The sequence below is a fragment of the Pleurodeles waltl genome, chromosome 6 (assembly GCF_031143425.1).
Source record: "Pleurodeles waltl isolate 20211129_DDA chromosome 6, aPleWal1.hap1.20221129, whole genome shotgun sequence".
NCBI lineage: Eukaryota > Metazoa > Chordata > Amphibia > Caudata > Salamandridae > Pleurodeles > Pleurodeles waltl.
In genome coordinates this window covers 1,636,670,278-1,636,695,340 of record NC_090445.1, presented here as the reverse complement: position 1 = coordinate 1,636,695,340, position 25,063 = coordinate 1,636,670,278, and the positions used below count along the sequence as shown (strand labels likewise).

The 25,063-nt window shown below is 44.2% G+C and overlaps 1 pseudogene; it reads right to left on the bottom strand.

Moving 5' to 3' along the window:
- Positions 1-14,717: 14,717 nt before the first annotated feature.
- On the bottom strand, positions 14,718-14,877 carry LOC138302245 (U2 spliceosomal RNA; annotated as a pseudogene).
- Between the last annotated feature and the right edge of the window lie 10,186 nt (positions 14,878-25,063).

The following is a 25,063-nucleotide window of genomic DNA, read 5'->3' as shown; positions in this document are numbered from 1 at the left end:
TCAGTGAATGGTCTAGACAATAACGGAAATTTGTAACAAAATTTGAGGAATGCTGTTGCATTTTTCTAAAGAGATATCAAGCTATATGCATCTTTTCTGCTGGCCGAAGAATATCAGGAAACATCCAACCACTGTTCTTTGTTATTCTGTGCTAAATTTGAAGACAGTTCCGGCGCCACTGATATTTTAAAAGGCAGTTTATTTTTAGTGTTGGTTCCAAGGCTTGGAGTAAGAAGGCTTTTGTAAATAGAATGACACGGTTTGGGAAGCAGAGGATTTTCACAGCTGACATCCTTCAGTGTTATCGGCGGACACACCTGCTGGTGTCGGCATTTTCTGTAAAATGTTCTCTGGATGTTCTACATTTAGAAGTACAAAAGGTGTGAGCTGTGAAATCAAAACTGTCAAATGGTGCAGAGCTGGCGGGGTAAGTTAACTCTGTGCTGGGTGACTGCATCAGTAATGGCGATTGGGTTCGGTTCTGAGATATGTGGATCAAGGCTTGGTGCTAAGGTCCCTGCTATGTCATTGGGTTTTTAGAGGTGGGTCAAGGCACTATGTAGAGAGGTGTGTTCCTGGGTACTAAGCTGGGCTTTTGAGTTGGAAGTTTGTTTCTAGGCTTTAAGGATGGATACTCAGGTTTAGAGATGAGGGCATTGTATTCAATTGAGGTAAAAACTGTGACATCAGGTTGACAACTATGTCTCTCGGTTAAGATTTGGCCACTGAGTTACACACTGAGGTTCTGATTCACAGATCCAATACAGCTGTGGTGAGGTGGCAATCAAGGCCTCACCACCGTCGTATTATGATGTTTCCACTGGGCTGACTGGCGGAAACGTTGCACACAGCACCCTCCTAATGTGCACTCTCTGCAATAGCAGACAGAGGGTATTCTGAGGGTGCTGACATGGGGACCCCTTCACTGCCCACGACCTTGCCCCAAACTCTGCCTTTCCGCCAGCCTTTTCATGGTGAGGACTCCACCATGGACAGGCTGGCAGAAAGGAAAGTCGTGATCAGAACGGCAGTGCCAAAGTTGGCACCGCCGTGGGTGACCATGACTTTCACCGCCACCAACCCATAAGGATCCCTGATCCTGCCAGAGATGGCGGTCTCCTGGCAGTCCCACCGCGAGGATCATAATCTGACAGTCGGACCACAAGGATTGTGGGGGTCTGACCGCCACAGCAAGTTTGGTGGTCCGAGGACTGCCAAACACATAGGGGGTCATTCTGACCCTGGCGGTAATTACCGCCATGGCGGAGGTTGGCGGTAGCACCGGCAACAGGCTGGCGGTGCTCCGCCGGGCATTCTGACCGCGGCGGTACAGCCGCGGCCAGAAGCGGAAAGCCGGCGGTGTACCGCCGACTTTCCGCTGCCCATGGGAATCCGCTATGGCGGCGCAGCTTGCTGCGCCGCCATGGGGATTCTGACAGCCCATACCGCCATCCTGTTCCTTGCGGTACACCCGCCAGGAACAGGATGGCGGTATGGGGTGTCGTGGGGCCCTTGGGGCCCCTGCAGTGCCCATGTCGTAAGAGGGCCCCACAAAGAATGTCAGTGTCTGCTTTGCAGACACTGAAATTTGCGACGGGTGCAACTGCACCCATCGCACCTTCCCACTCCGCCGGCTCCATTCTGAGCCGGCTTCCTCGTGGGAAGGGTGTTTCCCGCTGGGCTGGCGGGCGGACTTTCGGCGGTCGCCCGCCAGCCCAGTGGGAAAGCCAGAATGACCGCCGCGGTCTTTCGGCGGGAACCGCTTGGCGGGCGGCGGGCGGCGACCGCCGTCCGCCGCGGTCAGAATCACCCCCATAATGAGGCCCTAAGATTTTGATGTGAATAGGTGTGAGTTGCTCTAGAAGTATTTCCGGCTTACCCCAAAAGTACTACAAAAGTACAAGAGTAGGAATTCAGAGTATATATTTGTGAACTGGTCCCTGAGTGTTTATGCTAAGGGCTTTGCCCCTGGGATCAGTTAAAGATCAATGGGCGTGAGACTGAGTGATGGGCTTCTGAATAGAGTCTTTGGGGTGAGAGCTAAATTCCAGCCTGAGAGGTAGTTTTTCTAGTCAATGCCTTACTGTCTAACCTGTGTTATTGAGATCAGAGCTGGTGCCACGTATTTGGCTCATTGTTTTGATTTAAAAAATCGGTCCTTATTTGAGTACCTTGATTCAAATCTGCATACTTTGGTGCCTATGGTACAGAAGTAGCCTATTTTCAAAGTTAAGTGCGTGGATGTTCAAAGCAGGGCATCTGGGTTCAGAAAAAGGTCAGTGAGTAAATCTGTAGATGCTTAGGTGCAACAAAACGTCTTTGCATCCATAGTTAATATGTCCATTATTGGGTGCCTGCCTAGATTCAGTATTAAGTGCCTGTTTCAATACAAGATTCCTACTTTCAAAGCTAGGTGCCTGGTGGTTCAGAGCCAAGTATTTAGGTTCAGAGACGGTTTCACAGAGATTTAGAGCTGTGTCTCTAAGTTTAGATGTGGGTGTTTGGACTCAGTGGCTGGTGCCTGGGTTAGGTGCTAGGTGCCTATTTTCAAAGTTAGAGGCCTGTCATTTCAGAACCAGGTGCATACATTCAGAGTTGGTTGATTAATTGGGGATTCAGCCTAGGTTCAGAGTTGGGTGTCTGGATCTAATACAGAGGACTAGTTTTAAAGTGAGTGGCCTGTGAGGTCAGAGTTGTATATCTGGGTTCAGCATTGGGTGAATTGGTTCTGAACTGGGTGCCTGAGCTAATTGGAAGGCACAAAGGGTCCCAACCAAGTATGAGGTCAATGGTTGAATGCTTGGGACCAGAGTTTGGTGCGTGATTTCAGAACAGTGTGGTTCATAGTTTGGATCCCTGCTCAAAGGTGCCTACATGGCTTCGGAGGAGACTGCAAGGTTTCACACTGGGTCTAAGAAGGAGCAGACAAAATGGTAGAAATGTGGGATGGCCCATCATGCATTCTGCTAAAGTTATGAAAGAATGACCATCTTATACTTGCAACAATCTTACTCAAACTGTTTTTTCCATCGTAGACCAATCTTGGTTGTAGTCAACCAGGGTGACGCTGAACTCAGCACCACCTGGCTGATTACAACCTTGTTCTCTGACAGCCTCTTCATGGTGGGACCCTGCCATGAAAAGGCTGGCGGAGAACAAGTGCCGGGGTCCACAGGGATTAGGCCAGGGTCTTTCTCTTATGTCGATACTCAATACTGGGTAACATTTCAACATATCCCAGTTTTTGTATAAGATCTCATGTATATTTCCTGATCTGACATTATATGTGGCAATGATCCTCATTTCACTATCTTCCATACCTTCAATTTTGGCCTCTTTCTCTATATTAGTACCAAACAAGATTTATGTCCTGGTACATTTGTCAACCCTTTGGATCGCTTTGTCCTGTACCCATTCAGGGTAACCCCTACTTAGAAATCGTTGTATCATTGTTTGCTTTTCTTCCTCAAAGAGAGTACTGTCCCTGAAATGTCTTTTAGCCCTGATGAGTTCCCCATATGGGATGCTCCATTTTAGTTAACTAGGGTGACTACTATGGGAGTGGAGTAGGCTATTACCAGATGTGGCTTCACTATGTAATTTCAACAGGATTCTGTCGTCCATCACTTGCAACTCCACATCCACAAACACCATGTTGTTAGTACTATAGTTTGATGTACATTCCATATCTAGGTTGTTGTCATTCAATTTAATTACAAACTGTCTGGCCTCTGTTTCACTTCATTGCAATATCAAGAATAAGTCATCAATGAAACGTAACCACTAAACTATTCTGTCCATTGCCTGTATAAATTTCAGTGCTCTGGACACCAGCTCCTCCCACCAGCCCATGAACAAATTTACGTAGCTGGGGGTGAAGCTGGTGCCCATCGCAGTCCATTGTTCTTGTCTGTACACAGTCTTGTCCACAAAGGTGCACCACCTCCTGGAACACCAAAACGCAAGCAAACCAGCGCGCTGTTAGTGCTCCTGTTTATTCACACATACCGTTACACCCAACATATTTTGGAGGCAACCCCCTTTGCTCAAGGCGGAGGGACCCCAAAATGCTTTGAGCGTCACATGCTGTGTGAATAAACAGGAATACTGGCAGCACGCTGGTTTGCTTGCGTTTTGGTGTTCCAGGAGGTGGTGCATCTTTGTAGAGTACGATATATATATATATATATATATATATATATATATATATATATATATATATATATATATACATATATATATATGTATATATATATATGTATGTATGTATTTATGTATATACATAGAGAGAGAGATGGAGATATATATATATATATATATATATATATGTATATATATCTATAGAGAGAGAGAGAGAGCGAGAGCAAGAGAGAGAGAGAGAGACAGAGACTCTCAAAGTCAGCAAGAAAAGGTTAATGCTGCAGTGAAGACCCAAGTTTTGCGGGTAAGAAGGGAGACTTAAGAGCCTATGAGAGCAATTGATGTTAAAGGATCAGCCTGGGTAAGGGACTCTGATCAGTGCAGCAGGCCTCCAAGCCCCGTCTTCATCACAGCGAATGGAGCACATTTTATTCACATTTAAAAGCTATTACGTTTTCAGCTTTTCCTTAAGCCATATTATAGAACTGAAAAGATTGCGGTAATTCATAACCCACCAAAAGCCGGGGGAGGCGGAAGTTCTTTCAGTTCCCCATTTCTGCTGCTCGCCGGATTCTGCGCCATCCATATCCCCGGTGCTGAGACCCCCGGCACACAGACAGGCGCGTGCAGTACTGCTTTGTAATTGGAAACAGGAGTTTCGATGCAATGGAAAATTTGTGCAAGAGCAGGCGAAGCACAGGGACTCATTTTAGGGACATTTGTCCCATATGAATAATGTGGAAGAGACCTCATTGTAAATCAAGTCATTCGGGTGACAGGCTAGAGTAAAAGGTGTGGAGCAGTTAAGGACCATAGGATCGGATTCTTCTGCTATGATCAACCCACTGGCATATTGGAGAGCTCATCTCGTACTTTATCAATGGTTGAAAAGTTCTAGAATTTTCTAATAGATGCTTTACAAAACCTACCGGAGCTCACACAGTTTCACATGCAGTGGAAGCCGAATCCGGTTGTGTTCAGTTCTATGCATGTATTTACAGGCTCAGTGAGGATGCATATTTGCATTTACGATGCACCGGACTTTATAGGCACATTTGATTTTCTTGTTGATTTGTAGATCCAGTCAAGGCAACATGTATTTGAATGCTTTGTCTTACCTTGCACTGGTTTATTTGGAATCCATGTGGTTTGATATGTTATTTTGTTTACACATGGTGTGGAGATCTCTTTAGGTTGCACACAGTTTACTTTCTGTCCATTAGAGCCAACGCAGTTTTATAGGTTCATTAAAGTAGCATAAAATGTTATGAATACATTTAGCTTGCATCTGGCCTATTAATTTAATTTAGGCTGTAGGCCATTGTACAGAATGACATTAGAACATTTCAATACTGTTTGATGAACTATTTGTTCCATTCAAGAGACAGTCTACTGCCTATGACACTCTACAGTTTATCTGGGGAAATGGGGGCATGCTTAGTCTTTTTTGGATTCCTTTGCCATAATCACTGCTCAGGATATAGAAACGTTTCTTAGATAAGTATGTCTTGTACTTTTAGGGTTTCTTTATTAGTGTATAAACGATTTACTGCCTTTACTACATTTTTACATATAGTTCTGGAGTAAAAAACATACCAGTAGAAGTATGGCAGAAAATAATTCATCCATGTACTAAAAATAAACACCATCTCGCTCATCATATAACTAGTTGTATTTCACACTTTAGTTCTCACTATTATTTTTAACTAAAGGCAAGCACCGAGCATTGCACAATGGACCAAACTACACCAATGAAATCATCTTGCATTACAATCGCCAAGCCTTAGGTAGCCCTAAGATCAACATGAGCAATATATCAACAAGCATAATTTTATTATCACCAAAACAGTGAGAATTCATTATTTACAGTGGCCTAGAAAGATCTAAGACATAAGGTGACAACTAGAGAGGGGATTTCATATTGAAGAGAATCAAGATATTTACTCAGCTAAGGGCCTTGAATGCATATTTTCTAATGTTTCATGCAACACAGGTCAGCAAACAAAGTTGCTGTGCTGCATTGCGTGAAAAGGAGAGAGCAGAAATGTGCGCTATCTACTAAGACATGGTGCACTTCCGCTCCCTCCTTGTGCTGCGGCACTGTGCACTGCCCAGCAGCAATGCAAGCACCATTGTGCATATTGCAAGGGTGCCTGTTTTACGGGCTGGATAGTTTTTGTGCTGTAAGGGATACCTTCCTGCACAAAACCAATTCAAAGAGGAAATAAAAAGCCAAAATACTTTTCTCCTTGTTACAGCATCCTCTTTGAGGGGTGTCGATTTACCGCACTTCCATATTTCCAAATCTTTTTATTGTGGAATGTCATCAAATCCATAACAGACTCCTGTAAGTCCCTAGTAGATAATATGGCAAGGGTGATTCAAACTACCTATAAGTCCATAGTATATAATAGGGTAGGGAAATTAAAGGCCCAGTAGGTTTCTTGCACGTGGGTGTGCACTGCTGTTTTGCCTGCTATCATTTTTAAAGGCAGCCCTGCCTTACAGACTGTCTTTAAAAGGTAAAATGTATACAAATTCGACATTCGGATTAAAGGTATTTCCAAAGTGATAATCTACCTTACTTTTACATATAAGTAATCCCTAATGTCTCCCCTAGATGTCCAAGGGGTGGGGTGCTATGTACCTGTAAAAAGGGATATTATAAAAGATGTTTTATATGCCCTAATGAGGGAAAAACTGCATCTTAAATTTTTCCTCATTGCAGATACTTAGCACCACAGACTAACATGAGCATTTTTTAATATAAGAATAAGTATTGCCAGGAAGGAGGTAAATGTGTCATGAAAGGACTAAAAAGAATGGCAATGATAAATCCAACAACTTGCCACTGTTGAATTTATCATACCCAATAAAGAAAAGAAAGGAATTTAAAAGACTTTCTTTTCTGTAAGCCAAATTTCAGCCTGTTAGTGGCCTTTCCTGATTGGTCTGCCTCAATAAGATTAGCCAGGCTGTTTTGATGAGGTGATAAGTGGCCTGCGTTGAGCAGAGGCTATCTGATGGGGGAGGTTGACAGATTCTGAGGCCAGGCCAGGAAGGGAGCTGGGTAAATCAAACTGGCCTTCAAAGGAAGCAGGACAGAAAGGAATGCCAGCCAGGCCTGCCCTCTAACCTTGTATCCCACTTATAGATAGCAGGACCAGGATTTGCAGACATCCAGAGGGGTAGTGTTAATGGAAATGAGCCACACCAGTCGGTTGGTTTAGCCAGGTCTTGCTCCTTTGGAGGAAAGTCGTTCATCTTGGAATTTTAAAGTGCAGTGCTTCATGGGACAAGAAAATGCTACACTTTGGAGGAAGCTGTCATGCTTTTGAGTGGCACCCTGCAGCTCATTGGTCAAGGGCGACCCCTTCTTGTCCCCCAAGATGATTGAATAAAAGTGTCCGGTCTGCATTGCAACTCAGATCTGCTGCCTGAAACCACAAAAAGAAGAAGGAATGCCCTGCTGGAACCCTGATCTGCAACCCAGAGGACTGCATTTTTAAGTGAAGTACTGTACCTGTTGCACACTGGAAACAGTGCCCTAAGGACCTTGCCTTGCTTCAAAAAGGACTCAGGAGTGGACTCCCTGAAAGCAACAGGTTAACTAAGCTTGCCTGCACTAACTATCACAAACGTCCCCAGCCTAGAGTGTGTCCAGTGGTAATTTAAGGATTTAGCCATGTGCTTTGTGGGAACTGTAGTTCTAAACTTCCTAGGACCATCTCAGTGTTGCTTGACCCTTGGATTTGTGTTTTGGACACTTTGAACCCTCAAGAGGAACTTCAGGAAAAAGTTCCCGAAGTTTGTAGCAACTTTTGCAAAAGCTCCATTAATGGACTGACTCGCCGTTGTGAGTCAAGCCAACTACCTTCGACAGTGACCCAGCCAGGATTTCAGGTTTGCCCTGCTGAAAGCTCCGGAGCTCTAGACTTCTAGGATTTGACCGGGGTCTTGTGAAAAAGCAGTCCAACGATGTTTCATCGAAATAGGCTTGCTGAGGAGGACCGCACAACGTCGTGAGAGAGAAAAGCTCTAGGACAAATTCTAAGGGCAAAAGTAAAAGGCCACCCTCTGAGTGTATCCTAGGAGGGATCCATTGCGGTCAACCTCAAACTTTGACTTTGTCCTGCTAAAGTGTGACCAAAAGTCCCCAGTTGGTGCTATTGATTTCAAAGCACTATAAAGCACAGTTTTGTATTTAATCTTTAAGAACTCATAGCTCCTGTTCCCTACATTGGATTTTTGTTGTTTTGGGGTCATTTTAAAGATAAAAGTAAAAGTATTTACTAATTTTATCAATAGGACTGGGGTTTGTATTGTGTGATGTGCCTTACTTATTTACTGTATAGGTGTATTTAAATGCTTTACATACCTGTCTCCTACATTAAGCCTGCCTGCCTGTTGCCAAGCTACTAGGTGTTGAGCTAGGGGCTGATGTTTTTGAGACCTTGACTGGACCTAACATTGTATGTCAAGGAAACCTGTTGATTGCTGCAATAAATCTTATTATTCCCAAGGCACATACTGTGTCTTGATTAAAAAAGCATCTTCTCCACTAGATTTTTCAGGTGGCTTCTTCATTGACAAGGCCAACCTGAACAAGAGTAAGTGTAAATTCATCTGCCCTTTTCCTAGGATAGGATAGGTATATCTACATCAAGCAGTGGGAAGAGTCTTGGTACGACATGACAAAGGAAGACAGTTCCTGGACACTTTCATTCTCTGAGAATCGCATCCATGGCACATTGACAAGGCCAAACTGAACAAGAGTAAGTGTAAATTCATCTGCCCTTCTCCTAGGATAGGTATATCTACATCAAGCAGTGGGAAGAGTCTTAGTACGACATGACAAAGGAAGACAGTTCCTGTACACTTTCATTCTCTGAGAATCGCATCCATGGCACATTGGTGCAAGACCCACTCAAGCCAGTTGCTGAAACTGCCTCAATACTGAAGCAAGGAAAGCTCATGTTGTCCAACACTCTGGATAACCTTGGTTAGTGCACTGCTTTGGAGATAAAGTTGCACATAGGCTCAAGGTCCTTCCTTCATCCTCCCCATGTCCAGTGTGATGACTCTTTGTGATCAGACTGTGCCCTTTTTATATTTTTCACCATTTTTGACAGCTGTTTAGCTATTTGTAAATCAACCTAGCTTTTCTCTGAAACGAAAACAAGAGCATTTTCTATATTTCCTTCTTTGTTTCTTAGAGGACTGAAGAGGAAGTATCTCTTTTTTTACCCAAACTTGCATTTTTCATATTGTGTACGCTCATTGTTTGTAGTAACAAAAATGTTGCAAGGCAGTTCAAGAAATACAACCTCACAGTTTCCTTCCCAGTCCACTGAACTTAAGTGCTGTTAAGTGTTGAATTAATGTAGCGAATGAGAGAACACTCTGGGTCTCCATTATGGTGCTATAGACAAGCACCTTCTTATAAATAGAGCCCACTTCTGCATACAACCTGAGTAGGTCCAATCAATTATCATACAGCAAACTTAGTGTTGAAAATGAACAGAAAAGCATGGAGTTAGGGATGCGTAGCCCAGCACCTTCACATCGAAGACCAGCCCCACTGGTTACATTCAAGTTAAAGTTCTACCTCAAGAGCTATAGGTTAATCTTTGATTCTCAATTATTCCTTTGCTTCCTGTCTCAGAGGCCAAGTCCAGCCCATTCGCAAAGAGCAGAATCAAAGACATGTGGTTTCTAGCTAATACCAACCTGAGATCATATAAACAACATAATTAATTCATGGACCATCAGGAAGAATAAACTGGTGAGTTGCAAAAGATGATCTACATCACATCTCTATCATACCTTAAATGGCCTACTTACAGTTCATCAGCGTAACATCTGGGTGAGTGAATAGATAATGATTTTTCTTTTTGGAACAATTTATATTCTCTTGTGTGGGCCACTTTAAGAGTATCTGGGAGAGGGACTTTGCAATTACGTCTGTACTTGGAAAACTAAATTGTCACATTTCAGTGTACGCATTGGCTATGGTGCGTTGTACCATTGATGGCTATACTGATCCACTTCTTAAACCTTTTTTGAAGATAAACATTGGGGAAGGACTAAAACAAAGTGCTTCACTTAAAATGCTCTTTAAGTAAATTGTGAACTTACCCATAGGGTCTTCATTGCATTTCCATAATTTGAACGTCTGACATGTTTGGTTACACTCATACACTTGGTCTGCTCATGCCTAGGTAAAAAGTACTATTCTGTGGACATGAAGTAAGTTCAACATACAATCAATTGTATCTACTCCTTACTAGGTGACAATTATCAACTTCTTAAACCTAAAAACTGCAAACCTCATAACAAAATAAAGACACAATTGACTCCCTGGCTTCAGGAGGAATGGATTTGCTGTTCTTATGTTTGAACCCTGCAGAAAACAGTCTTTTCTGAGAGGACTCATGATCTGTAAAGGAATATTCTAGCAAGACTTGACAAAGAGAATTGTTAACTGTTACTACTTCCTCCTCAAATTAATCAAAATTATTAATGGAAGAGTACCAGAAGCTGCCTCAGACCTCCAAAGCCACTTAGGACAGGATCCATTTTACTGGTACTTGCCTTTTACTAAGATGCTGTAAGAGAAGATAGCTGAGAGTGTTCTCTTTCTCTCAGCGTTTGCTATGGCATCATTGCTTGCCTTTATTTGAAATTTGCAACTAAGGTGTGGTTTGCAACTATTACTTAGGGTTATTGAAGAGCTCAGTGATGGCATGATTAACATTGCATTGTGAACAGAAAAAAGAAACATGCCCATGCATGCAGTTCATATTTAACATGCTATGTGACTACCCAACAACCCCAGGTTGCAACTCACTTTGAAATAGTTTTCAGGATTTCCTAGAATACACAATGTCAGGGCTTTGCTAAAATTGTTTAGTGCCCATTGAAGGGCTTGAAATTGACAACTTTGCACAGTTTGTGACTTTCACACAAGTTCATTAGTGGATAAAGTGTACCTCAAAATAAAGTTCTAATAGCAGAAGTTTCCTGTTCGAACTAGTTAGAGGTGTGTGTGTGTGTGTGTCTGCAGAGAGCTCTTTTTGAGAGTGACCAGAAATGTTACTTCTTTGTAGGAAACTTAGAAAAAGATGGCATAGATGCTCAAAATTGCTCACTCTTTCACAAATGTACTCTGTAAATTATTAGTAAGCCTAAACATTTGAAGGGACAATTAGTACCCCCCATGCTGTTCAAAGGCCAAGAGAACTGCACCAACTTCTACATTACCATCTACATTTTCACGCTAGAATTTATACCATATGCTAATGTCCTATTTGCCTTTCTTCAACTAAAGAAACAATTATCAACTGCTCTCCTCTGATCTACCAATAAGATGTGACGGAGAGATGTATTGATGCAGGTCAGATTTATGTATTGAATATCAAGGCAAGTTCTACACTTCCACCTCACTGACTTTGCCACTACTACATTGAGATGGCTTCTGGAACCTATATTCCTTACTGTTGAACAGAAGCCCTGACAGAATATCAAAACCCTTTTCTTCAGATGCTGTAAGAGAAGATAGTGGAGAGCGCTCTTTTTCTTTCAGCGTTTACATTGACATAATTGCTTGCTTTGTTTGAAATATGCAACTAAGTTTTGGTTTGCAACTATTACTTGAGCTTATTGATGAGCTCAGTGATGGCACGTTTAAAAATTATTTTTTTTGACTGTTTTTTCCAGGTCAGGCTACGAGTGATCACATTTACAGTAAGCTGTAATCGTATTAAACTTCTTTTATGAACCACTTGGCACTTTAGGAGTGTATGTCCAAATCATTTTTTGATAAAGATCACCCTGGCAATTTAACACTTTTGATATATTTTTTTCCAAAATGCATGTAGTTATATATAGAGAGAGACTGTGTTGTTGTTCTCATCCTAGCTGTCATATCTTGTACAACTTGTCAAAGGCGACTTGGAAGAGTTATTACAAAAACACATTATTCTACAAGACACAGTTTTCTTCTTTGGAATGTAGCCTCTTTGTAAGGCACGTGTAGAAAATCCGGTCTCCTTAATTATTTGAATAACATTGACTTGTTGATTGGCAAAAAGGAATTTTCTTTTCATGGGATACTCAAATATTGGTTTACTACATACTGTGTATAAAGACACGTCAAACAGAGCTGTCATCTGTTGTCAGGTCTAGTGCTTCAGGATATGCTGTGAGAGCCTGACTTTCTCGAAGATGACACATCTACTCATATGTGCGCCTACTTACGTATTTGAAAAAGATCACCCATTTGTCTGAGAAATATTCCTTAAATTGCAACCATAAAACCAGGGACTGCAGAAATGATTCAATGATGCATGGCTCATGACTGCCACAAAAGTAGAATAGGTATATTAACTAGTCCTCGGACATCAACTTTCCATTTACTTTCAATTATAGTTTAGAACATCTCAGGCCTTCCATCAGTTTGATGGCCAACAACTAAGAGAAAAGTTAATGTAATTAAATTCGTTTTTACTCAAAGGTAGGAACGGGATTTCATCTGCCTAGATCCTTTTGAACGCAGTAGTCTCCTCTTTCTTTTTATGGAAAACCCAACATGGATTCACTTGATCGCAACACAATAACAAATTTTGAAATGCATTAAATCCAATAGTTAGTAAGGAACTAAAATCAAGAAGATCCATACCGCCTTAATGGATCTATGCTGCCTTTATGAATTAAATGAACACTACTAGCCTAATGTGAGACTCTTCTCTAGGAAAGGTTAGATTCAGACTTTCTGATTTCCAGTTTTTGTTCCAATCGAATGTGCACAACTATCAGATAACAATAGAAATAACAATCATATAAAGGAAGTCTTCATTTGCAAGTTTTTTTTAAAAATGCAAATGTATCAATGTTTCGCCTAACATTTGAAATGATAAAAATGTAATTTGTGTTACAAAACAGACATAGCATATAAAGTATAAAGAGATATATGTCTAATTTTTTTCCCTGGTCAATGCCATCTACCTTATACCCCGTTGTACATCACCTTTCACACTCCTGCTACAAGCATCAGTTTTGATGTTTTTAATTCCACCGCAACACTTGTGATTTGGACAAATATTCTTGTCAGGTGACTACTTGACCAGTGAGATGGTTGCCCTTAAACTCTCTACAGAGCAACAAAATACCCAAGGTCACCATGCTGCGCTTTCCTACGCAAAGGAAAAGGGCAAGAGTGCACCATATTTATGCAACTCTGTGCATTTTTGTCCTTTCCCCCTGCGCTGGTGCCATTTCTGCAGCCTAGTGCCAATGCAGGCACGTTTGCACTATAGGGCAAGGGTGCCTGTGTTGTCAGCAGAATTGTTTTTGTGCAGGAAGGGGCACCTTCCAGCATAAAAGCAATCCATAGAGGAGTTTTGTCTTTTGATGGGCAACAGTAGTGTGGCCTTCTCCTCCACAGAAGTTGCACGCCTTCTTGCTGGTGCAGCTGCTTGCCTTGTGTCCGGTCTGTCTGCAGATCCTTCAGAACGTCTCTGGGTAGTTAATTCTTTTGTGTCCTACAGGATCTTGCCCTCATCTGCTCCCAGGTAGAAGCTTGCCGGGGGTGTCTCAGTCCGTCTTTGCATGCTGGGTCTTTGTGGAGGTTCATGGTGGTCTGCCAAGTCATGTTCCCGATGCCTCGCCTGTCTCGGACCTTTGTAGGTCCCTTCACTCCCAATACTTCCTGTAGAGGATTTGGGTGATGAAGCTCAGGAGGAAAAGCCATCCAGATACCAAAGATTGGCAGCTCAGCACCTCCTCCCCTGGGATTCCTGCTGGCCTAATGACCTTGTCTAGGAAAAGGTCCCTGTCTAGCTTGGGTCCCGTCTTGTCTTTTACCTCCCACTACATTACCTGGACGTGCCTATGGGTGAGGTTCTACACCTTGAAGGGTTCAGGGACTGTCCCTTGTCTGGGCCCCTCCTTGCCTTTCCCCTTAGCCCCTGGTTTGGCCGCTCTGGGGTTTTCGGGCTTTCCTTTCTGTGGCCCTGGGGCCTTCTGTTCACCAGCCTTCCCAGCGCTGGTGCTTGCTTTTAGGGGGTTCGCCTTACTTGCCTCCTTACTGCCTGCCCGGGGGGGTCGGGGTTGGGCTACGAGGTGTCCACTAGGGGGATGCCTTCAGTTGTGGGCACTGGGGCTCCATTGTCCATAGGTCGTACCCGCTGGCTGCCGGTCACTCTGGGTCACCTCAGGGTTTCCAGTATGCCTATGTGTATTACCTGTCCTGTACCAACAAACAGAGAGCAACTGCCTGTATTGCAAGAAACACGGTACAGTCACTCCCAAGAGCTAAGATGAGGGTTATAGGTGTTACCACTTAAGTCTGGGTGTTGACAGGCCTGTGAAGGATGTTAGGAGGGGTTTTAAGCCTCCAGCATTAGTCCACTCAAATGCCAGGAAAGATAGAGGTAGAACGGAGCGCAACATTTCCGAGCTCGAAGAGCTGACCACACGGTCCTTGTCGGTTCTATTTTGCGCCCCTATTGGGCAAACTGACACCAGCACGCTGGTTTCCTTCCTCTCTCTCCTTAGAGACAAGTGGACCTTGTCCTATTAATTTGCACACATATGCAAATACAATGCAAATTTACTTCGCTTTCAAGTCAAGGTCGCAGGCCCAGTAAATATCAAAATTAGTCCCACTGAACAGTGGTTTCACACTGATAAGAACAGATACTACACTTGATCTTAGCCAAAAGGCTATTACGCCTGCCCTTGGAGGCATAGGTTTTGACACATTCTCACATTTACAAGTCTTTGTAAATCTGGGAATGCATCAAAACCCATGAAAGTTGCATGGGAAATCCCACCGCAACACACATGGAACACATCCCTGATACAGAGTAAGTCAACGCAGCAACTTGCGCTGCCTTGCCTTACTCCATATCTATGAGGCCATTCAAAGCCAGGCAAAGTAGCTTTGCCTGTTCTCATAGATATGGTTGAGAGGTGGCACAATGTACGCATTGTGCCCCTTTGTAAATATGGCGTGGGGAAAAGGCCAACTTAGCACCGCCTTAGCGTAAAAAAAATTAAGCTATGGCAGCGCTTAGGTGGACGTAGGGTCTCCTAAATCAAGCCCAAATTGTTGCTCTGAATAATGATTATTTTGTGGAGTGCAGAAAGTGAATAAACCTTCACAGTGGATGCTGTTAACAGGAGATCAATATGTTTTCCTTTATTTTTTGAGATTTTGCAAAATGTTTAGAGACGGCAAGTTGAATAGGAACATTAGGTGATGAACTTGAATTTGGCATAAAAGTGTGTTTACGTCCAAAAGGCTGTACTTTGACCCTTACTTTTTTTTACATTTCATGAGGATTTGGAAGCCTTTAGAGGGAAAATATTTCCAGTGGAAAAAAACTTTTATTTTAATGGTTAGACTTTAATTAAATCTGTCAGACTTGAACCGCTGCATAGAAGACAGTGAACTTTAATTGTGCTATGTAACTGTTCGTCGTCCCTTAGAAAGTGTGTGCTAGGCTGCTGTGTGAAAACATAATTAATCATGTTTTTCTTGTGACCAGAGAAAAGATTTTAAATCTCAAACCCTTGACACTTGAGGTTGGATACCTAGTTAGAACAGAAGCTATTCTTCCTTCTGAGAGGGGAAAGTTAATGTCAAGAAGAATAGAACTTGTGGGTAACGTTTTTAGAGTGAGTGAGCTTGAACAAGTCATCTCCATTGATTTCTCATTTCCTGCCCTGATTTCACACAATCCCTCGAGTGACCGCATTAAAACTCGGTACTATTACAAGAAGATTTGAGGGTGCCTGGTGTTGATCCTATTGAGTGAGCATCATGCTGATCCCAAGGACTGAGGACACTGACACTTCTTTTCCTTGGCTTGCAATTCGTGGTGGCCTTCTAGTATGTGGCCGTGCAGTGGTTGGTATTGGGTGCAGTAAGCAATAGTGTGCTTAGACACTGACATTGTCTTGGTGGAGTTGATTGTTGACAAATTTGTACCACTTGGAATTGGTGTCACAATCTCTGACTCCGGTGCCTGTATCTTTCCTGCTATGCTTGCATGGCTTCCCAGGTCCTGTGTAATTGTGGACTGAACACTGTCCCTTACCTCCCCTCCTTCCCTCCGGTGTCTCTAGAGTGACACTTTGTGTAAACGGATCTGTGTGGAGACAGGGCAATGATGGTAAGTGTTGCTATTTCGACAATGCAGTGGCTCTAGTTAAAAATCTTTCGAACATGTCTGCATTATGTTACGTATGCTGTCTAAATGTACCAACAAACATGATTATTTAAAACAATGCACCATGTGCCTTTTGTGCTTGAGTATCTAGTATCTTCCCTTCACAAGAATGTTGTGTGGTGTATTTTGTTGAAGATATTGTTTTACGATCCTTTTGTTAATGGTATATGCTTCAATCTACTTAGAATAAGAGTAAGATTTACATGGCATATGTACGGTGAAAGCTAGAATATGAGAGGGAGTCAGTGGGTATATGTGCAGTGCATGATTTTAAATTATTGCTTACCAAACCATACCTTATATCTTGTAATTGGTTTTTTTAAAACGGTCTTGCATATTTTCACTACAAATACTATTACACATTTTGTTCAGTAATTGTGACACAGTTAGAATTTCTGTTGCATGCTTTGCCACTAGTGTTGCCTTTGGTGTCCATATTATCCCCTAACATACTGCAGTAGTGACTTACCTATTGGGATCGTCTTTGGGGTGAAGTGTCAATATAACTGACACGTGATCACCTATTGGTGAGATATTATGGCAATAGTTTCTTCCACTGGTGTGAAAGGGAGAGTGATTCAGTGGTAGGACTAGTATCAGTTCCATAAGCCTCTATTCTTTCTGCTGCCACTGACCACTTGGTACGTGATCTTAAATCGTACTAACACTTCCTAATTTACTCTGTTGCCCTGAAGGTTAGTCATGCAGGATTGTTGTGATCTTTGAAACAGCCCTATATCATTTTTGATGAACATTCAGAGAGGTATTTCCAAAGAGGTTTTCACGCTGCAGCATACTCCCTTAGAAGGATCAAGTTCAGCACTTCTGAACCTTCTCTTCTTTGTATGTGCCCCATCCTCAGATGATGCAGTGTGTCATTCTTTATATGTTTCGCTAATTCAGTGAAGACCTTAGTGCCTCTTTTCCTCTCCTTTCAAGCTTCACCTGTCTCACTTCTTGGGTTTCTGATGTCAAAAGTTATTGATGGTGCGACATTCACAATTTGGAACTGTGATCTATTCTTCCTTTCTTGTGATCCCCTCCCTGATGTTTTGCTTTCTGGTATTGCTGTTTTTTTATCTCTGCACACTAGGACACTGCTGTCCAGTCCCCATTGTATTTGCTCTTACATCTAAATCATGGTAATGTGAGCTTGTCAGTTGTCATATTTAACTTTTCAGTAAGGCCATTCTATTGGGTTCAAGAAAATATATAAATGGGATGGTTAACTATCACCTGTGGAAGACTACAGCACCAATTGTAATGTCTACCAGACTGGCAAGGAAAACCATGGTTTCAGGCCTAAATGTGTAGTGTGACTGCATCAGGTTTTAAATCTGCAGGCAAACCTGTCATAATAACCCTTTTTGACAGAACAAAACCTACTTGTAAGTATTATATGTCACCCTTAGTTAGGCAGATTAGACAGGCACAGCAGAATGCCTCGTATTTAAAAGTGGAAAATGTAGGAATTTTATGTTGGCATGTTCCTAGAGTGACTAGCCCTCAAAAGCTATTTTAACTGTAAAGAGTTATAGCTGATCCTGTTTGGAAACCGAGAGTTCAAATAAAATACTATTTTTGCTCGGGATGAGATACAGAAAAGATTTAACCAATGTTTGTCATGTGTATTAAAAATCAAAGTCAATGATGAAGTTGGATGTTTGATAAATATACAGGTAAAGTAACTTTTGAAAAGTTAGACTTTGCCTGCCTGAATCTCCAGTATGCTAATTAGCATTTGGCCTGCCAGCAGCTGCCACCTGTCAGTGCTTTCCCTTTAATGAGGTGAGAAAAGGGCTCACAGGGCAGATACAATGTCTTAGACCTTTTAGCATGACGGCCTGGTTGTGAGTTATATGACTCCTATCAGCTCAGGAAGGGCAGTTGGGGAAGGGTTCAGGAACTTCATTAACTTGCAATGGGTAATGTGAGGCCTGCACATTCAAAGTTTGGGTGTAAATGGAGACATGGGGAAGAGAAGCCCCTTGATCACAGGTACCGAGAGCTGAGGGCCACCAGGAGTCATCCCAGGCTGAGGAGGTGAAACCCAGGATGAGGACCTCAGTTTTGTCGAACCTGAGTTTCAGGCAGCTGTCCTTCATCCAGACGGCAATTGCCTTCATTCCATTGTGGAAGTTGTTTTTTGCGGTAATAGGCCTGTTGGTGAGGGAGAGGATCAAAACTCTGTAGTTTCTTTTGGAGTGTTTGGGTGGTGCCCAACTTCAAGAAGCCTAGAAGAGACAAGAAGGAACTGTTCCAGATAGTCTGAAAGGTTAGGACTTAAAAGATTTTTAGACTTCCAAGACTTCTTGAGCTTCGGCAGGACCTCACTGCAAAAGTGTCCAATTTCGAGAGAACTTCATCCAGGCTTTGTTGGACTTCATCTAGGTTAGCCCCACTAGAGGATGTTGACTTGCAAAAAATAAAGACTATGGCGGTCATTCTGACCGCGGCGGTCGGCGGTCGCCGCCCGCCAAGCGGTTCCCGCCGAAAGACCGCGGCGGCCATTCTGACTTTCCCGCGGGGCCGGCGGGCGACCGCCAGAAGACCGCCGGCCGGCCCAGCGGGAAAGCCCCTTCAACAATGAAGCTGGCTCGGAATGGAGCTGGCGGAGTTGCAGGGGTGCGACGGGTGCAGTGGCACCCGTCGCGATTTTCACTGTCTGCCAGCAGACAGTGAAAATCTTTGTGGGGCCCTGTTAGGGGGCCCCTGCACTGCCCATGCCAGTGGCATGGGCAGTGCAGGGGCCCCCAGGGGCCCCACGGCACCCGTTCCCGCCATCCTGGTTCTGGCGGTGGACACCGCCAGAAACAGGCTGGTGGGAAGGCGGTCGGAATCCCCATGGCGGTGCTGCAAGCAGCGCCGCCATGGCGGATACCCTGGGCCAGCGGGAATCTGGCGGGAAACCGCCGGCTCCCCTTTTCTGACCGCGGCTTTACCGCCGCGGTCAGAATCGCCCAGGAAGCACCGCCAGCCCGTTGGCGGTGCTTCCGCCTCCCTCCGCCATGGCGGTCATGGACTGCCAGGGTCAGAATGACCCCCTATGTCAGGAAGTAAAAACACACGACACAGTGTTTCTGACCTCCGCTCCACTGCATTGGCTTGAAATCACACCTAGATCTTGGTAAAGTGCAGTGACTTCTTATTGGAGCTTTACATTTTTGATGTTTTTTGCCCTATGGCTTTAAACATTCGTGTCTTGTGTTCTCCTACCTGGATTGTAATCATTTTAGTGGAGTTTTTCTAATAACTTTTTTCTATACTAGAAATTGGTTATGGGATTTTTAATGTGTTCTGTTTTGGCTTTTTAGTTGTTTGGAGGCAAAAGTAATTCCCTTCCTGAGGAAAGTGTCTCTTGACCATACTAGACCCCTAAAATTACCATCCTATTTCTTTGCTCCCTCTCCTAGCTAAAGTTGTGGGAAAACGTTTTAATAATATCCTGACTGAGTTTTCAGAGGTCAGTCATATTCTGGACATATCCCAAAATGGTTTCAGGTCCAATCACAGCTCTGAATCTGCTCTCTTGACTATGACAGAGACGCTTCAAAGAGCAGCAGAAGAAGGTGGCTCCTCTGCCCTTATCCTTCTGTACTTGAGCATTGCCTTCAAAACCGTATCACATAAGGTGCCTCTTCAGCACCTATACGATGTAGGAATTGGTGGCAAGACTCGATCTTGGGTTGCCTCCCTCCTTAGCAATTGCTCACTTCAGGTCATCTCTCCTCACTCATCCTTGCCTAGACCCTTGGAGGACGGGTTCCACCAGTCTTCTTCGTTAAGCTCAATCCTCTTTAATATTCATGTCAGATCTCTGGCAGAGATTGTGAAGCCCTTTGGGGTTTCCATAATCCTATATGCAGAGGATACTCAACTTATGGTCTCCTCTGCTGATGCTTCTGAAAGCATTGTTAAAATCAAGAAATATATGCTAGCAGTAGTCAGCTTTCTGGTTGTTAATTGTCTGAAACTTCAGTCTAGTAAAAAATAGATCCTTTTGTTTGGAAAGCACACCCAGACTTGGAGAGATCACTGTTACCCGGAAGGCTTGGGGCCTTCTCCATCACCCAAACCATTTATAAAAACTTAGGTATCTGGTTGGATGATCCCCTTTCTTTTAAGACCTAAGTGAGAACTCTGGGAGGCTTATCTTTTGGCCTTCTGAGAGGCCTCAAACCTATTATTAGTTTCTTCCAACCCCATATTCGACAGTGGATCATTCAATCTCTCATCTTGTCAGGCCTAGACTACTGCAACATCTTGTATCTTAATGGTAAGAAATCAATCTTAAAGAGTTTCCACTCAGTCCAAAACACTGATGCCAGATTACTGTTCTTCCTTCCTAAGTTCTGCTACTCCTCTGGGCTCCTTCAGAAGTTAACTTGTTGCCTATTGAGAAGCACATTCAATTTAAAGTTCTCATCACTGCCCACAAGATTATGAATACTGCAGGAGGCCCCATTCTTGCAGAACTCATGCAACCCTATCTTCCCGCCAGAACACTTAATTTAGCAGAATCAAATCTGGCAGTGATCCCTTGGTTCAAAAGAAAGACATCTGGCAGTTGCTCCTTTTGCGGTTTAGCTTCTGCCCGCTGGAACAGAATGCCTCCTGATCTAAGGAATATGGAGAGGAATATGCAGAGTCACCTTTATTTCAGGAAAAATTTAAACCTGGCTGTTTGCTATTTAGGCCTCACCTTGCCCTCCCTACCTCTCCTTGATGCATAATGCCAGTCTACGGTGGTCACTCTGGGGAGGCCCTGTTACTGGGGCGTCAATGCACTTTATAAATCATTAACATTGGTTAAGCTGAGGTGGAACCAAGGTTTGTTTATTGAACTTATGTGTTGGACCTGACAAGATTTTGGACCTATTACTTTGGAAGGTCTCACATCCTCCACAACTAATAACCCATTTTCTTACAGTAATCACAAATTGTGATATGGTATTTTTTAAATGTGATTCATAACAATTCGCTCAGTTCAGATTACAATTGAACATCAAAATATGTGATTCACATTTTGTGAGGTATTTTTTGCAAGTTACAAAAAACATTATTTATGTCAAAACATTTGGGACTAAATGTGGAGGACAATAATCTTCCACCAGTATAATGTCTTCCATATGTAGGACATTAATTCAGCCAGTGGGTTGTTTTCTTGATTTAGCAATCCCTTCAGAATTTAGACAATTTCCATTAGAAGAAAATCTTATGATTGTGAGTAAATGAAATGGAAGCTTTTTCCAGTGACAGATGTGAATTTTGTGTTATCTTTTATCTAGATTCTGTGGTAAGATGCCAGTAATTCCTAGTGTTTCTCCTTAAAATACTTGGAGCCCAGCACGTGGGTGCCGCCTGCCTATGCAGACTGACATAGGCTACGAATATCAGAGGGAGAAAATTATGTCACAATGAACATAGAAGGCATGTAGATGGGTTTGAAACTCCCTGCTTCCTGAATGGTTGCTGAGTCAGGGAGTGCGTAAAGCTGCAAACCTTTCATTGCTCAGGCTGTCTCCAACAAATAGTATGCATGCAATCCCCAATAAGATAGTATTCAAGTGACCTGGCCACAGTGATGTGGTGATCATTAAATGTGTAGGGGTAAACTGGAATTCTTGCAAGGCCCTATAAAGCTATGAAGATGTAGTGACAGTCCAGCAGTGTCCTCGTGGGTCCCGGCCTTGCACATGGGTGGTCCAACATGATCCTAGTGCTTTGTGCACTTGTGCATTATGTACACATATTAATTTGGGTACACTGTATCCATTAATCATTAGTTGGTTGGCCACATGTATTTCAGTAAAGGCTACATATATATTCGAAATGTAACTATTATAAGCCTCCATGTCTTGTAAGTGTTTCGTTTTTCTCCCCTTTGCAGGTGACATATCAACATGTTGCTTAGTTAGTATAGTCTTATTTTCTATTGTGTTGGGCTAGTGAGCGATTGACCTTTAAATTAGAAGTTAACCTCGAATATGGAGACTGAGACTTTGGAAAAACCGTCCACCATCCTCATATAATTCCCCTTGCAACTCTCAATACTTTATTCAGACTAGGGAAGTTCCTTTATGGAACCTGTTTGGGTGATATTTTCTTTACTGTATATGATATTATTTTGCATTTTTTCTTTATAATATATCAATTCAAACTGCATGATCATTTAAATATGTACTACCGTGGGCTCTCTTCAGTTTTGTTGATTGATTTAACATGTAACCTGAACTAGATTGTTAATAAAACCCTTAGGGTGTAGGCACCATCCTCTCTGTCGTCCTTGTGGAGCCACTTTGGTTTTACTGTATTTGAAATGTACTGCTGCTGTTAGCTCTAGGTCTCCTAGATGTAAGCATGCTGAACCTGCCCTTGCTGCCTTACACTACTTGCCTATGTGAAGTCGAATTTCCTTTAACATCATATACATGATTCAGGGTGCAGTACACAGCCAAGCTGTTGTCTGTTTCCACAATTGAATTCACTTTTATATTCTCCAAGATTTCTCAATTCACCTTAACTCCTCCAGACAATACTGAATATCACCAAAGGCTTGCTTTACAATTCTTTTCCTCTCACTCTCCCTGCCATCACATCTTTGACATCCTTTATCAAAGACTTGACGACTTGGCTTTTCATGAATCTTTCTAATCTGGGATGTTTTCTTGGATACACCCCACCATAGCACATACAGGTGTATGTGTGCTGAATAATTAATAAAATATTTGTGAGGCTGGTAAGATCGATAACCATGCACTGGATATGTTGGTTTATTGCATTGAGCCTTGTGCAATCAAGGTTACTTATCTAAGTCCGCCTCTGGATGGTACTTTGGGGGTCATTCCAACCCTGGCGGTCGGTGATAAAGCGGCGGCCAACCCGCCAACAGGCAGGCGGTCCAAAAAACGGAATTCTGACCCTGGCGGGAACCGGCAACACAGGCCGCCACTTTAACACTCCGACCGCCACGGCGGGACAGACAAACAGCGCGGCGGTCACCGCCAACAGGCAGGCGGCAGACAATGTACCGCCCACAGTATCACAACTCACCAATCCGCCACCTTTTCCGGGGCGGGAGCCCCGCCGATAAAAACACGGTGGAAACAGACTACGAACGGGAAAACGCTCACCTCTATACACTCCACGAGGACGGAGGACAGCATGGAACCCGAATTAAACATCCTATCAGCTCTTGTCTACCTGCTCATCTACCACGAGTACGAACTCCGGCGCAGAAGACAACGGTGAGTACTGCACCTACGACACAGGGGAGGGGGGAGGACGAAAGGTTACGGGCACACACATACGGCCCCCCCCCCAACTATCAACATACCAATGCAGAGCAACAACTGAGTGACACCCCCCAAACCCCCCTGAAAAATGCAAAGACACAATAAAATTTCAATTTAAATTTATGTATAAATTAGGTTCATTGAAGTCATGGAAAATTATCGTCATGAAATATCAAAGCAAAAATCATGATCAGTGCGAAAGCTATGTACATAGTCAATAAGTCCTGCTCAGTGTGTCAAATATCCACAGTCCGTGGGCCAATGTCTACCAAACACCTGGGCAAAGCCCACACAGGAGACCTGAGTCCGTTGGAGAGAACACTGCTGGGGCATCAGATGACAAAACTACAGGCACCTCAGGGGGAAGGGAAGGGGGGCACCTCAGCCACAGGAGTCCACGATGCCAGAACCACGAAGGGGCCACCATGCCCACTGTGCCATCCTGGGGAGTGCAAAGCCACAGTCCATCAGGTGGATTACAGACTCCACTGGTCATGGAGGAGGCAGGGTGCCCAGAGTGCAGCGTGAACACTAGCTCGACACAGAACCGGCACTGTCAATGGGCCAGCGGAGCGGTGCTTGAGACGGCGGGGCCCAGCGGAGCGGTGCTTGAGACGGCGGGGCCCAGCGGAGCAGTGCTTGACAGGAAGGGCCCAGCGGAGCGGTGCTTGACAGGAAGGGCCCAGCGGAGCGGTGCTTGAGACGGCGGGGCCCAGCGGAGCGGTGCTTGAGACAGCAGGGCCCAGCGGAGCGGTGCTTGACAGGAAGGGCCCAGCGGAGCGGTGCTTGAGACGGCGGGGCCCTGTTCAGTGGTGCCTGTCTTCACGGCGGGGCCCTGTTCAGCAGTGCCTTTCTTCTCGGTGGGGCCCTGTTCAGCGGTGCCTTTCTTCACGGTGGGGCCCTGTTCAGTGGTGCCTGTCTTCACGGCGGGGCCCTGTTCAGCGGTGCCTGTCTTCACGGCGGGGCCCTGTTCAGCGGTGCCTTTCTTCTCGGCGGGGCCCTGTTCAGCTGTGCCTTTCTTCACGGCGGGGCCCTGTTCAGCGGTGCCTGTCTTCACGGCGGGGCCCTGTTCAGCGGTGCCTGTCTTCACGGCGGGGCCCTGTTCAGCGGTGCCTTTCTTCTCGGCGGGGCCATGTTCAGCGGTGCCTGTCTTCACGGCGGGGCCCTGTTCAGCGGTGCCTTTCTTCTCGGCGGGGCCCTGTTCAGCGGTGCCTTTCTTGTCTATCAAGGGAGCCATACCTGGCCAGGACTCCCTGCTTAGTCGCCCTCCGACCGTGCAGTTGCTGGACCCTCCTGTGACGGAGTCCTGGGCCCGTGGGTGTCCTCCGTCACACCCGGGATGGGGCTTGTGGGGCCCTCCTGGTCCGCGCCCCTGCTGGCTGACTTCTCCGC